Genomic DNA, 12,064 nt, shown 5'->3' on the forward strand with positions numbered 1-12,064 from the left:
GGACAAGTTAGAAGGATCAGTAAATTAAAGCTAATCCCATTTATTTACAGAAGGTCACAAAGGTGTGGTCTGTCCTTTTCTTTATGCCCTGAACATGAAGAGAGACTGGTACAATTCAAGGCTAAGTAGAATTTTGTCTTCATTTTAGCTTGTTGAAAACAGACATTAATTAAACTTTGAAGGTCATTCCATTGGTGTTTGCCATAAAAATGTCAGACTAGATAGGAAGTCCTTAACTTTAACCGTCATAAAGAATGCTCAAGAGCGTTCTTTGTTATCAAATGGTTATCAAAAGAAGGTGTGTAAAGAATAGAGAAATTGCAGTTTTCTAAAGGGCAAAAGCTGCAAAGAATTTTTTCCCTTATTTGCAACTGCATTCTGACTTCTAGTTCAAAACAGCTACAGTATACTGGGAAACAGCACAAACAAAAATGAAAACTTCAAAGCTGTGTGATGCTTCATTGTTTTTTAAAACTGAAACAATGAAAAATTCTTCTGCTTTTCTCATCACCGTCCTTCTTCTCACAAGAAAAATGTTAGTCTCAGGTTTGAAACAAGCTCTCCACACTCTTTAGAGCATTTCTTCGCTGCATCTCTAGCTTTGAATGAATATGTACAGGCCTTGACTAATTTGAATTAGTTAGGAAGAAAGCAGCAGTGTGACTGCTCTAACCAATTTAGCTGTGAGCATTGCTTTGCAAACCATTTAGCCATGCTCTTGAAAAGGCTTTCTACCTCTGCTGAAGCTTCATATTGCTGTGACATCCTGCTGGCTACTTCCAAGTTGAGCTCCATGAGCAGCCAGTCTCAGCACTGATTGCAAAAAAAAATGTACCCTCACAGCTGGCATGCTTCTAGGGGAGTATATTTGTATCACCACAAACCAGCCCTGCAGTTTGGAGCAGGAAATCTCTGAGCCAGTTGTTGCACAGTACTAGTTCCCAAAGATTTGTTATCAGCAGTGTGAGAACAGCAGCTTGAGCAAATTTAGTAGAAGATTAGAAAATGCTTTCTGCTTGTGAAAGTAGAACAATATGCCAAGAATGAGTGTGAAGCCCCATGCTTCGGTGCACTCTGGCTCCAGACTGTGAGGAACAACTCAACCATGTCAGGGAGGAAGTGAATGCTCAAAGTGATTTCTCTTTATCTCTGCTTTTAAAAATCTATGGTGTCATGTGTATTAGAAACCTTCTGATACACTGGGTTTAACGTAAAGCTTGTATGTGAATAGATGCAGTTAGTGCAAGTGGACCTTGTTTTTGAATGATATGCCGGGTGTGCCTTTAGATGGTGGATTGTGTGAGGAGAAAGACTGGTGGCACACATCTTTAACCAGGAGATAGTGTCAGCACTGTTAATTCCATCTCTTCCTCCACCGTGACTGCATGGTCATCACAGATCAACAGTGCTGTGTTCTTCTGACTACTTCAGTGTGAGTGTGACTGCAGAATTAGAATGAAGATGCCGTCTCGTATTGGACACACCAGCACACTGGTGAGGCAGGAAGGAAAAAGGAGCAGCCTACAGGGAAGAAATTAAATTCCTTGTGACGCCAGGGTAAATCTGCCTGGAATACAGTTCCACTGCACAGTTCTTGGAAAGTAATTTTGGGCATGTAGATTGACCGTGTCAGCTGTTTCTTGATTACAGACCGGGAGTTTACTCTTGACCATGATTTATGTGGAGCAACCCTTCCCCTGAGAGGAGAGTGAGAAGCTGGTGTACACTTGCCCTGGACTTAGAGCAACCCTGTGGACTGGAGCAGCCAGCAATATCCTGTTTGTTCATATCTCAGATTAGCCTGTGGTAAGATGTTTGTGTATTGTATACAAAGATCTTAAGAAGAAAACAGTCTGTTTAAGACTTAAATAGCTTTCTTTTTCTGAAAGAAAGAGTCTTTCCTGGCATATTTTATTTGGAATTTATTGATAGTATTTACATATGAATTCAGTAAAAGTTATCAACGCTGAAAATGAAAAGCTTAGCAGCTCTACATTAGTGTCACAAATGATGACAGCAGGGCATTTGGCATCACATGGTATGATTAATATGAAATTCTCTACTGCTGCAATATATCACTACAGTGTTTAACATCTTCTTCTCAATGGCTGTTGAAGGTCAGCATTGGTATTTTATGCTACGAGGAAATTCTTTATTCCAGGCACAAAATCCTCTGCTGTGCACCACAATACACTATCATTCAAATAAACCCTACACAATAAGAGGAAAATACCAAGACAGATTCTTCTTCTCTTTTCTTCTGCAAGATTTTTTTTTTCTTTTCTTTTTTTTTCCCCAAGCACTGTAAGTATAAATAGGCAGATCATTTGGGTATTTAACTATATGGAATGCAGGACTGTTCTTTCTGTTGCATTTCATACACACATACTCGACAGTTAGGATAACAATAGGGGCTCTGGATGACCATGCTATGGAACAAGCACTTTTTAATGTGCATCTATTTCAGGTTTGTATACTAAGAATACAGAAGTGGCACAAAGTTTGTCTAAATTTTTCTGTAAGATTTTACTTCCAGAATCTTGTTTTGGTCATTATTGTTCCTTGACATTTTGTGTTTTTGCGCAGCTCAGCAGGATTTTTTTGTTCATTTTCCTTTTCTATGCCATTACCTTTCACTTTGTTCAAAGTGTCATGAGGATACATTTTCCTGTATTATTTTCAGTAGCACATGTGATGCAAAACCTGTAGCACTTCGTGCCCTTTGTCATACCATTTGTGTGTGTGTACACACAATATGGAGACAGTATGCACACTTTACTGGTCAGTTATAGGCAAAGTCATTTTTGTTTGATAAAATCTATTCTGTGGAGTTTACCATTGTGTAACAGGAGAAAATAACACAAGCACATGGCAAAGAATGCTTAATACTTAAATACTGAATGTAGAGATCTCATTACTAGGCTCCTTTGGTGTCAGACCTGTTATACTCTGGTCTGCTGTCAGTGAATGTGGTTCCCATTGATGCAGGTATCACATAACTATGAGCAACAGGACATTCACAGCAATAACTACAGGGGCCCAGACAGGACCAGAAAAGACTTGCAGAAGGAAGGGATGCCATCCAGAAAGAGCATGATAAACTCGAAAGGTGGGGCCATGTGAACCTAGGGAGGTTCAACAAAGCACAGTGCAATGGTTTGCACTTGGGCTGAAGGAATCCTAGGCATATATACAGACTGGGAGGAGCAATCCTTGAGAGTAGCCCTGCAGAGAAGGACAAGTGTGCTTTTGCAACTTGGAAAGCAAATGGCATCTTGGGCTTCATCAGAAGTGGCCAGCAGGGACAGGGAGGTGATTGTCCCTCTCTACTCTGCCTTTGTGAGGCCCCATCTGGAGTATTGTTTCCAGGTCTGGAGCCCCCAATACAAGAAAGACAGAAAGCTGCTGGAGAGTGTCCAGGGGAGGGCCACAAAGGTGATCAAAGGGCTGAAGCACCTTCCCTACAAAGACAGGCTGAGGGAGCCTGTCTTGTTCAGCATGGAGGAGTCTGTGGGGCGACCTCATTGCAGACTTCCAGACATAAAGGGAACTTATAAACAGGAGGGGAGTCAACTCTTTACAAGTGTATATAACAGGAGGACAAGGGGAAATGGTTTTAAGTTGAAGGAGGGAAGATTAAGGTTGGGTATCAGGGGGAAGTTCCTCACAGAGGGAGTGGTGAGGTGCAGGATCAGGCTACCCAGAGAGGCTGTGGATTCCCTATCCCTGGAGGTGTTCAAGGCCAGGTTGGATGGGGCCCTGGGCAGCCTGGTCTAGTGTTAAATGTGGAGGTAGGCAGCCCTGCCTGTGGCAGGGGGGTTGGAGCTTGGCAGTCCTTGAGGTCTCTTCCAGCCCAGGCCATTCTATGGTTCTGTGATTCTGCGAGCCAGGAGTATGCACTTGCATCCCAGAATGACAGCCATATCCTGGGCTGCACCAAGAGAAGAGTGGCTCGCAGGTCAAGGGTGGTGATTCTGCCCTTCTACTCTACTCTCCTGGAGAACTGTGTCCAGTTCTGGGCCCTCCAACACAGGAAGGACATGGAACTGCTGGAGCAGGTCCAGGGGAGGGCAGTGAAGATGATCAGAGGGCTGGAGCACATTCCTTATGAGGCCAGGCTAAAAGAGTTGGGGCTCTTCAGCCAGGAGAAAAGAAGGCTCTAGGGTACCTTTCAGTGGCCAACCAGTACCAGAAGGAGGTCTACAGGAAGGTTGGGGAGGGACTTTTTATAAGGGCAGGTAGCAACAGGACAAAGGGAAATGGCTTTAAACTGGAAGAGTGTAGGTTTAGACTAGATATTAGGAAGAAATTCTTTACTGTGAGGGTGATGAGACACCGGAACAGGTTGCCCAGTGAGGTTGTGAATGCCCCCTCCCTGGAGCTGTTCAAGGCCAGGCTGGATGGGGCTTTGAGCAACCTGGTCTACAGGGAGGTGTCCCTGCCTATAGCAGGGGGGTTGGAACTGGATGACCTGAAACATCACTTCCAACCCAAACCATTCTGTGATTCTATGATCTGGGGAGGGAAACTGATCCTGGAAGGAAGCCCTAACCATAGCCCACAATGTAGCTGATACAGTTGTGTCTGTCTGGGTGAATGGAGGTGCAAAAAGATGTTTCCAGCTTAGCTTTCATGCATGATGAAGGTGCATGTGCAGTGGTGCTGCAATTCTATCTGCAAAAGTTCCAAGTTTTCAGTCTTCCTTCCCTTTGCTGTTTGCTTTATGGGAAGCTATCATCCTCCCTCCTACTTCTCTTAGCTGGCAGGATTATTCCATGAACCTGGCACAGATGAAAAATGCTGACCCTGGTAAGCGAGATCCTCACCTTGCATTTGCCAGGGTTACGTTATTCCTAGTGGGATGACAACCATTATGGAACATATCGTGCTAGCTGACTGTGGCTTAAGGTCTGCAGCTGCTGACATTTTTCTTTCTTTCTTTTTTTTTTTTTTTCCTAAAACATATTTGAAATATAAATCTGAGGAGGCAGAGTATAGATTTTTGGCATTTTTATTTCTACTGCATAGGAAAAAGATGTTTCTTTCCCTAGATTTTGTATATGCTAAATGGCTTCCATGAAATTGCTTGTAGGCTTTGATTACACAGAAAAAAAAAATCCAAGTTGTGATAATAGCTATCACTTTGGTGACAAAAGTCTGCTTGAGTGGGGGATTTATGAAGAAAAGAATGCAAGTTAATGCAGAAGAGGAGGAGATGCAGGAGCTGTGTGCTTGTGGCACTGCTGAATATGGGAATGAAAAGGAATATACAAATGCAATCAGCCAGCTAGGCTTCCTCAACCTCTCTTGTCATTCTGTAAAGATATTCTTTGTCCAAATGTGGAATGAGGAATTATACAAAGCTTGATGGTGGCTGCTGGAGGTGTAGAAGCACCACTGGCACTGAAGGAGGTGAAGGGATCTCAAAGAAAGGAGCAGATGAAAGGTGGATGGGACTAACAGATGTGGTGTGAGCTTTGCTGCTGCATAGACAGGGTCACACACTCACTGAGGGAAGAGAACTTCTGTTGTAAGGTTCATCGTTGGCAACAGAAGAAAGTCCTAAGGACCTTTGCTGAATATAACTAATATGGATCTGTGAAAAAAAGTGCAGCCCTACACGCTATCACTAAAGGTAGGGAAATATCTCTCTTTGTGCCTGCCAGAGGATACAGCACTGAAGAAATCCCTTCTGGAAATATGTACATAGTTTTGTTCTCCCATGTTTAGTACAGGCATGTAGAGAGGAGTTCTTAAGAGGGAAGTTGTAGAGCAGATGCTACTCTGCCTATGGGGATGGGTTACCATCCCCTCACCTTCACCAGCAGAGGTGGAAGCAGCCCCCTCTGCAAAGACTTGGAATCAGGGTGGTAAAATAACAAGAAAGAAAGAAATACTTAAAAGAAGCTCCATAATTAACTGTCCACTGTCCCTGAAAATAATTTGAAAGAGGGATTAGCTGCAAAATTATTTTGACCATAGTGGTGAGGTGAGCCAGTGTGAACATTCTTAAATATTGGAGAATTGGACTTCTGCCTCTTATAAACAAGTTATTAACAGCCTGTGTCTTTAAATCTTTGCTGGAGAATTTGAGATGGTGGTGGTTGTCTCAGGATGGGTTTCAACAGGCTGAAAGCTGAAAGATTCTCTGCCTTTTTTTTCTAAATGTGACTCACTTCACCAGTACAAAATATTGTGGAATAATGTTCTTCTATAGCGTTTACATGGCCTTCTTCTCAAAGGCCACATGTGGTATTTTAAAAATATATAAAGCTGGCATATCCCACCAGAAACAGTGATTTCTCCTGGAAATTTAGATATGGCTTGCCCCTGGGCTGCTATAAATGGTTATAAGTTTTGTCTTATTGCACTCATTTCGCTGGAAGAGAAGAATAGAAGTTATGATGTGATGTTTTGTATTACGTGTGAAAGAGAAATCTTTCTCATTGTATGTAAGTTCATTATGCCGCAGTGCTAATAAATAAAACAGATCAGTGCAGCTGAACCTCAGAAAGTTCAGAATTGCTCCAGAACAAGATCCTTATTGACAGAAAGGCCTCCATGCTTTCCCAGGATTTCTGAGCCCATCCGTTTTGCTTCCCAGACTGCACATGGGGAGCTTCAGCTCCCCCTGGAGCCTGAAGACCCTCTCTGTGGCAGATTTTGGCTGGCACAAGGGTGCCTACACAGGACAGGATGTGGGGCCATGGCGACCTGGGAAAGGAGAAGGTTTGATGGCTGGTGTCTCTCCTGTGGACAAATCTCGTTTGTGACACAGGTGAGGAATGATGTGTTGGGTATGTCTCCTGGTGAGGTATCTCCACTGCTAACTGTGTGTCACCATTTGCCAGAATTATCTTTCACAAGAGACTAAAAAAAGGCAGGCAAGCCTCATATCTGCAGCAATGTTTTCATACCAATATAAACACTTGTACAAGATCCCATATAATCAAATGGAATTAATAGAATTAGTAGACAGATTCCCCATACTAGCAAATTCTCAACAAATTTTAATTTCTCGTAGCTAACATCAGTTTTTACATCATGTTTCAAAACTGTTTTTCTGCTGTTCTGATCAACTTCTATGGCAAAAAAATAAATAAATAAATCTAGAATTGTACAGAAAATGATAATTATTCCATGCCTTTTTTCTTATTTTTTTTTTTTCTAATCTTCACATGGAACAATAGAATAGAAATATTCAGTGTTACTGCAGAAATTAATATTATTGTAAAAATATATAGAAAGGAGATTATTCTTTATGAAAGCTATAGGGTTTTAGATTGACTTCTTTGGAATCCTTCTGATCTTAACCCTGTTACTTATATGGATAACTGCTGTACTAAATGCAGTGGTCTCAACTTATGATAGGATGAGTTCTATTTATACAACCTTGAGAAGTCTGATGGAAAAAAATAGAGGCACGTATCATAGCCTAAAAATGGAACAGCAGTACATTTAATGGAACATTATTAATGCAATAATACTTTGCAATGTGTAGCTAAATACACCCATGGTCATTTCATTCATTAAGGAGCCCTAATCGGTTGTGAAAAAAATAATATTCTCATTTCATAGGTGAAGAAAGTTATGAAATGGCATCCAGAATAGTATTTAGAACAGAAACACATTCCTAGTTCTTTTTAAACAGATAGATACCTTGGAAGTTTATGCAAAATTAGCAAGTACAAATGGTGTTACCAAGATGTGTTTCTATTTGATGTGGTTTAGTAAAGCATTATTTGTCTTCAAAAGCATAATAGTTTGCTCTCTCACTTCTCACTAATGAGCTCTTCAGAAATATAAAATACTTCTGGAGGGAATCTACATCAGGAAAGTTCTGTTCTTCCCAAGCTGTCTGTTTGAACCAGGGGAAGCAGAGACACTGATTTGACTACTGGTGGCTCCACTACAGACTTATGCTTTACAGTGGTGGATCACACATCATTGCAGTAAATTTGAAAGTGTGCAATACCAAACTCTCCCACTGCAGCAGTGGAGGCATGAAAAAGGACTGGAATCTGTCATACACCCTGCAATGGGCCGCATCCTCTTCCCATATATGTGAGGCTGGTGGTTCTGGAAGAAGACAGAATGAAATCTTTGTTCACTCCAACCAGCCACTCCATGTCCCAGTTTAACGTGTGTAGCCACAGAAAGACATCAATATTGGCACAGGAGTACAGGATGGTGAGATTTATCTCATTAATTCTTTCTTCCCTTCCCCATAACAACAAAGAGGTGATTAATGTAAAGGTTTATTCTGATACTTTCACACCATACTTACCATCACAGGATGTACCAGGAGCATTTGTGACTGCATTTGATCCTCTGTATTGCATTTTAGTCTTAGTCTGAGATTACTGGGGAAATTCCTTACCCACATGTGGATGCTCTGTGAAAGGGAGGATGTGGTGTCCCGGTGACTGAGCTGTGTCACAACCAACAGGCCTCACCTGGAAGCGCTGTCTTCCTCCAGCCTCCTGCTACAATAAATTGTTCCTCTCAAGTCAGGCTTACCATGTTCACTGTTTTTGATCCTCTAAATAAACTTGTTTTTCCACAAACCACCAGCAGCTTCATGAAAAGCTCCCTTGCCTGCAGAAAAAGCAATATGGGTTGATTTCTGGAACCTAACTCCTCTACTCATTTTCTCCTGATTTTTATCATATATATAATGTATATTATCATATATCATATATATGTATATCAGTTTTCAAATACATATAAATTCAGCGTATAATCCATCAGGATGGTGAGAAAACCATTAATGTCAACAAACCATCAAAACAGCCTCAGGCTTGGAATGCTGTGGTTGTGTTACTTCACATCTCTGTGCTCTAGTTCAGCCCTGAAACAAAAATTCACAGTGCTCATGGCATAAGCAATAATCAAAGAGAACAAAATGAGTAAATACAAACAGTAGCTTCATTTACTGTCTGGCTTTATATCACCTTGACCTGTGTTTACTGGCAGCTGCTAAGGGAGAGGAAAAGGCTGACTTTTCTTAGCTAAGACAAGAATTCATACATGTGGTTGTGTAATGGAGCAAGGAAGGGTGCAAATGGGCACACAGATCCTCTAGAACTGTCACAGTGCCCTAACATCTCTCATCACCATGCAGCTGCACATGTAGACATTGCCCTCCTCTTGCTTCTAAAGAGTACTATGAAAGTATGTTCATTCAGACCTGGAAAGAATACAAAACCATGGATGTGTTTAAGAGCCGTTTGGATGTGGTACTCAGGGATATGATTTAGCAGAGGTTTGTTATTGTGGTGGTTTTTTTTTTGTTGTTTGTTTGTTTTTTTGTTTTGTTTTGTTTTGTTTTTGTTTTTGTTTTTTAAGAGATAGGCTACTGGTTAGGCTGTGGTTGGACTTGATGATCTTCAAGGTCTTTTCCAACCTGAGTAATTCTATGATTCTATGGTTCTTTTCCCAATATGGCTGTGGACTCAAAGTTTGTAGAGTTTCATAAAAATCATAATAGGGTTGTATTTGTTAAGCATCTATTTCCTGCAGCTAACTTGAGAAGACCTGCAGTAAAATGCTATCTGGGTAGTCCATGTAATTTTTAAGAAAAGTGCAGTTTGGGGATTCACTGCTAGAAAGACAGATTGAATATCCTCAAAGACTCCTCCACTTGCATACTAATCCTAAATCGTGGACCTCTCCAACTGTGAGTGCTATGAAGACAGTGTATACAGAAAGAAACAAGTACCGTGTTGTATTTATGTTGTGTGTTTGGTGTAATCTTCAAAGTTTTGGCCCAGAATGATCCCAGGAGGCAGAAATTCTCTTGCCTTCTATGGAGCTTTGGAACCAAGTCCTTCATCCTACTACTCCTCTTCCACAACATATAAACCCTTTCATTAACTGAGCAAGAGTACCGTGGAGGTTAAACCTTTGTTGACCAAGAAGCAAACATGCACTAAATCTTTAAAGAAAGCACACTTACTGAGCATGCAAGCTTACAGTCAAAGATGGAGGGAAATTTCTAAAGCATCGTGTCTTCAAAGAACTTATGCCACTGAATCATAGAATCACAGAATGGCCTAGGTTGAAAAGGACCTCAGAGATCATCTAGTTCCAACCCCTCTGCTATGTGCAGGGTTGACAACCACTAGAGCAGACTGCCCAGAGCCACATCCAGTGTGGCCTTGAATGCCTGCAGGGATGGGGCATCCATAACCTCCTTGGGCAACCTGTTCCAGTGTGTCACCACCCTCTGTGTGAAAAGTGAAGTGCAGCTGTTTCTTCTGGTTGCAACCTTGCTACCTTCTGGGAAACTGGGGATTTGGTAGAGAGCACCTTAGTTCTTGTATGTCCTGATGTGGGCTTCCCATGCTGTGTTAATCTGTATTTGGCCACAATACAGGTAACCTGTAGGATTACTAGGAATGCATGGAAGGTAAAGGTGTGGAGGCTGGTATGAGTAGAGAGCTAGACAGAGCAGTTCAAGTGCTTTCAGAAGGATCCCCAGGGTACTCTCCCTTTTTGATTGTTTCTCCCAGAAGGCATTCTGGGCTTTGCCCATTCATGGGAGAAAGTACGGACTGAGAGGCAACGAGAGCACAGAATCAACAGCTTTAGGCTTTTGCAGATCTGTCCTCACCTAGTTCTGTAGACTTGCTGACTGACAGGGACCAGTCAGGGCTGCAAGACCAAAAGATGATCTTGTATGTCCTTTCCAACCTTGTTATTCTATGATTCTATGATAAGAAGACTGGCATCTGCAATATAAAGGGCAACAGTGCACATGTTATCCTGCTTTACTGAGTTCATCAGAAAATTTTAATATTAATATCACCACAGAAACAGTGCACAGTGCACACAGTAGGTGTGGCCTTCAGTGCTCATACTGGGAAAAAAAATAAATGTGGGTTGGGAGCCATTGAATATGCTGAGCGATAGGGGAACTGAGAGACAGGAGAAAAAAACCCTTTGTGATTACTGAAATATGTAGATCTGTCTCCATCTATGGAGAAAAAAAATAAAGATAGATCGTATGCAACCCCAGGGCATATTAATTAGGGGATGAATAAGGGAAATATGTAAAAAATTGGTGTCTTGAATCTTGAAGATATCAAAATTTCTCTTGAGTCTTAAGTGACTACTGCTCAGCATTTTTTTTTTTTTTTTTCCTACTGGAAGTTCAGTAAAATATCTTATTATATTCAGATCTGATAGGTATTGTGGTGCAGAAGCAGCTGGTAATTTTGAAGGAATATTTGTGCTAACTGCTGTGTTCTGTGGAGACTTAATATAAATAAATATATTCAGGACCTCAGTTCGCTATATTAGCAGTGGGAATTGGGAGTGTCAGTGAAGGAAGCTACCTCTTTCTCATTTCTCGGGTTTAATTTTATTAACGGATATAGATGATTTGTTAAACAAATATAAAACGAAAGAAGAAGAAGATTGAGCTCTGTGTAATCACTGAGCTCATCTCATAACCAAGAATCCCTGGGTACCAGGTGCATTACATCTTAGACTTACATTGTCGTCTTAATAAAAGGTCTTGGAAAGAAATGGCTAAAGAAACCACCTTAAAAGCCTTCAGCATTTTAGTGTCGATCACACATTTTCTAGAAGGCCAGGTCCCTGTTTAAGGCCTAAGAGTGAAAAGAGCTGTGTGTTATTAGGCAGAATGTCTTTTATACATGGGGAACTGGATCGGTTTGACCCTGATTGTCTTTCTTCACTTTATTGTTCTTTGACTTCAAATGCTCATCCCCTGGCTTATCTTAAGGAAGGCGCTGACTGAACTGGAGGTCTGACATTTGTCAGTTGTGGATAATGTTGGCTTCAGTCAGTCATGTTCACACATAAATGAGCCCTGACAGAGATAGGCTGTTGAACAGAAAAAGCTGTTTTGCTGTGGATAACCTCTTCATGCAAATTCAACAAATTATAAGGTCTACTCCTCAAGGAAACAGCCTGAGATAAGTAACAGAGGTATATATTATTTCTCTTCATACCAAGAACTGTCTGTTTTGAAACGGGTAACGAGTGGGGAGAAATGGCAAAAGGCTATAATGGTAAGTGATACTTCTATTCCATA

Source organism: Excalfactoria chinensis, chromosome Z, assembly GCF_039878825.1.
Source record: "Excalfactoria chinensis isolate bCotChi1 chromosome Z, bCotChi1.hap2, whole genome shotgun sequence".
Taxonomy (NCBI): Eukaryota; Metazoa; Chordata; class Aves; order Galliformes; family Phasianidae; genus Excalfactoria; species Excalfactoria chinensis.